This window comes from Myotis lucifugus, unplaced genomic scaffold (genome assembly GCF_000147115.1).
Source record: "Myotis lucifugus unplaced genomic scaffold, Myoluc2.0 scaffold_73, whole genome shotgun sequence".
In the NCBI taxonomy this organism is placed as follows: Eukaryota; Metazoa; Chordata; class Mammalia; order Chiroptera; family Vespertilionidae; genus Myotis; species Myotis lucifugus.
Genome location: NW_005871121.1, coordinates 3,124,586 through 3,128,712, shown reverse-complemented (window position 1 = coordinate 3,128,712; position 4,127 = coordinate 3,124,586).

The window sequence follows — 4,127 nt, the reverse complement described above, 5'->3', positions numbered from 1 at the left end:
GTTGCTCTCAGAGTGGCGTCTTTGACCTCAGCAGGAACAAAGCTGAGTAACCATGGCTGTAGAGATGCTGTAGTTCAGTGGAGCCAACACTGGCCTTCCTGGACTAGCCGAGTCCGAACTGGGGTAGCCAGCATGACCAGGGAGAGATTTGAGACTTAGGAGAACAGCCCTTGGAGGCTTGGGGTCATCTTTCACTTAGTGCCCATTGGTTCAAGGTTGTAGTGTTTTAGGTGCCTGGAATGTGAGCCCTTTCATTACACATCAGAAGAACAAAAAGTGCATGGAGAACACAGCACAAAGAAGAAACCTTAAAGGAAGTTCAATAGAGTGAGGCATGAACGTAACGATAGAGAAACTATCAAAGACAGCAACCATATTAGCAGTAGATATAAAACATGTCTTCTTATGGATCAAATTACACACGCACACACACACACATTGTTACATACAATAGTCATCTAACTAAGGAGGACATCCATCCAAGAAGGCTTGCAAGTGTCGCATGCTGTCTACCTAAAGCTGAGTCTGTTGCTTACCATTGTAAGGGAACTCTCTAACTTGACAAAGATTTAATAGCATCATGGAGCAATGAGGGCAAGGTTGCACTGTTTATGAGGTTTTTGGAGTCTCGTTTAAAATGGGCTTTCCAGTATTCAGGCCTAATTAGAACCAGATAATGAATTATGATACAACTACAGTGGGGCCTTGACTTACGAGTGTCCCGACTAACGAGTTTTTCGAGATAGGAGCCGTCTCTCGGTCGATTTTTTGCTTTGAGTTGCGAGCTAAAATTCGGGTTACGAGCCAGCTTCAATTACCCCACCGCTAGTTGGTGCAGCGAACGTCACAGTGAACGCCACAACGTCAGCCCAGCATCACGTGTCTCACTGGTTCACAATTGATTTGACATACGAGTAATTTGAGTTATGAGCTCCATCACGGAACGAATTAAACTCGTAAGTCAAGGCCCCACTGTAGAGGCCTAGTGCCGGAGTTCTTGTCCCAGCATCAAGAAGGGTTCAGGAGTCTGGAGAAGGCTGTGCGTAGATTAATAGGAGTCCAGAGACGAAGCATAATTTTGAAAGGCATTTGGGGGTCAGAGGAGCTTAGCTAAAGGAGCTAAGTTCTAAGGTCTAAGGTCTTAGGTCTAAGGTCTCAGGTCTCCTCGTCTCAAGACCCCATGCTTTTTATTAACACAACTTGTCCTGAGGCGAGGCAGAGATATATACTTCAAAGGGTCGGGTTTGGTACAGAGTCCATTGTCAGAATGGGGGAATTAGCCTATGGCTGTTCAGGTGTTTGGCCAGTAGGAGGCAATAACATGTAGATTAAGATGCCCTTTAGCTGTCTGGCAGCCAAGAAATCAATTTAATGTATCCTATTCAGGTTTGGGGAAATGCCTTCAACCATTCCCAAATGCAGCCCTGCTGTCATGCTGGAATTGGTCTCCAGCAGCCCAGTGCACAAATTGGTGCATGGGTAGGGTCCCTTGGCCTGGCCAGTGATTGGGGCTGATTGGGGCCGTCTTGCCCAGTCCTGATCAGGGCTGGCCAGGTTGTGGGGAGGGACTGTGGGAGGTTGAGAGTGCACTGACAACCAGGGGGCAGCTCCTGCATTGAGCATCTGCCTCCTGGTGGCCAGTGTGCATCATAGCTACTGGCTTGTCCTCTGGTTGTCTGGTCATCTAGTCGTAGCGGTTGCTTAGGCTTTTATATATATAGATAGTTTAGGATTGGTGGACACAGCCCGGTGAGGGTTTGGAGGTTAGGGTTTTGAAAAGTATTCAGAATAAATGGTAAGCCTCTATGTCCTGGGCCAGAGCTTCCTGGAATAGTAAAGTTGTGCTGATGAAGACAGTGGAATAGTAAAGTCACGTTAACCAAGGCAACCAAAAAATAAAGTCATGACAATGCAGACAGTAAGTTGTGGAAGTATTTGGTCTTGGGTTCGCATAATCTAATGGTAAGGACCAGTTTGGAACCCAAGAGGGGAATCATTTGAGTAAGGACAGGTAAAGATAATGAGGAAGCAGGACTGACATTGAGTTTAGCTAAAGTGATTCTCATCCCCAGTAGGTGTGGAGGGCAGGTGAAGGTAAGGAGGTTGACTGACAGTACAAAGGTGAAAAATATTTGGATCCATATATCTATAATTTACTTATATAACTCTTCTTTTCTTTCTTAATTAGTTTCTTTTGTTGTATACTAAAGTTCCAAATTTAGCAATTCTTTCTATATATTGCTTAAACAACAGGAAGAGCAAATGGACAGGCAGAAGGTGACTCTTAGTACTTGTGGGCAAATGTAGAAAGATCATCAAATGGAGTGTGTAAACTTGTTTGAATATACCCTGTTAGGGGATCATCCTGGAAATCTGCCCTATTGTCTGTCTTTACAAAACTCTTTTAACTATACTCCTTTAGTTCCTCTTTCTCATAATCTGATTTCTGGGGAGTCACATAGGTATCAGGAAAGTTTCTTTTGGCACCTCTGCCTGGTGGCTCTTCATATAATTTTATGTTATTAATTTTAATTTCAGGCCCTTTCTTCAGTTCATGGAGTTTCTTGGACCTCTTATTTTTCACCAGGAAATATTGCCTCAGTTGAAGCTTTATATGTATAAATATATTTATTGTTTTACATATATACTAAAGGCCCGGTGCATAAAAATTCAGGCACTGGAGTGGGGGGGGTGGTTGTCCCTCACCCCGGCCTGCCCCCTCTCACAGTCTGGGAGCCCTCAGGGGTGGGAGGCGACCTGCTGATCAGGGGAAGGCCATCCCCATCACACCTGAGCCTTGGGCCAGCCCTGGGCAGCTGGGCAGCCGCCATCTGAAGCTTGCCTGTGCCTCAGTCAGTGGGGGATGCAGGAAGACCTGAGGTCCCTGGCGGGGCTGAGGGGACTCCGGTGGCAGGCGTGCAGAGTGGCTGGCCCCAGCTGAGGAATGGAGGTTACTCTCAATGACATGAGTTATAACTTCCAATTTGTTGGCACCACAGTCAGGCTTCAGCTTTGGAGGAGGGAGGAAGAGAGGGATGGGTAGCACGTTGGAGGAGCCTGGGTGAGCTGTCAGTCAGTGAGGGGTGCTGGAGGACCCGAGGCCCCCGGCAGGGCTGAGGGGACTCCGGCGGCAGGTGCACGGAACAGCTGGCTCCACCCCTGCTGTGGGTGCCACCATCTTGTGACAGTGTGATGGTCAATTTGCATATTACCTCTTTATTTTGTATATATATATTGATTTCAAAGAGGAAGGGAGAGGGAAAGAGAGAGACAGAAACATCAATGATGAAAGAGGATCACAGATCAGCTGCCTCCTCCTACTGGGGACCTCCTACTGACCTCCTATTGTTCCAGGTCAGGGTACAATACCAATGTACCCTGACCTGGAATTGAACTGCGACCTCTGGTTCATAGGTTGAGGCACAACCACTGAGCCACACCAGCGAGGCATTATTTCTGAGATTTCCCTGGGTAGGGCTCCTAAATAAATTTTTTTTTAATTCATAAAACTTAAAGTAACAAGTTGTTTTGGAAAAGTTTGATTAAAAAATGAAATTACACTTGAAGCAATATTCAAATCAGAAACCTCCCTTCCTGTAATCTTTGCCTGCCAGTGCCTCACCTGGAGTGCTCCAGGGAAACAAATGTTTTCCCCTCCCCAGTTGATTCCATTATGTTTTCAAAGGAACTAGCTTATTTTGAATAATGATAGTCCAATGCAATGGTTAAATGTTTACTGGTGACTTAGAGACTTTGTGAAGAGGGATGATTTCAGTGAATGGACATTACTTATTGAGCACCTACTTATTAACTGTGCACTTCGCATATATTAGTAATTGACATAACTGTTTCCTTATTTTTTTGAACAGATATTGAAAGTTAGGCTCAGAAAAGTTGCCTGTTCAAGCTCTCAGCTGATATGTCAGAAGCCAAGGTATGGAATTATTTCCACTTGATGCCAAAGCTCATTTGTGCTACACTGTGTTACCTCCTACATTCTCATATTTAAGATAATTTGAATGAGTTGTAGTTGCAGATTTAATAAGAAGAGAGATCAATTCTGTTTATAGTTTTAGCATCAATTTCTAAACCCTTCCCAGTCGCTCCCTCCCTTCTCTTATTATGCA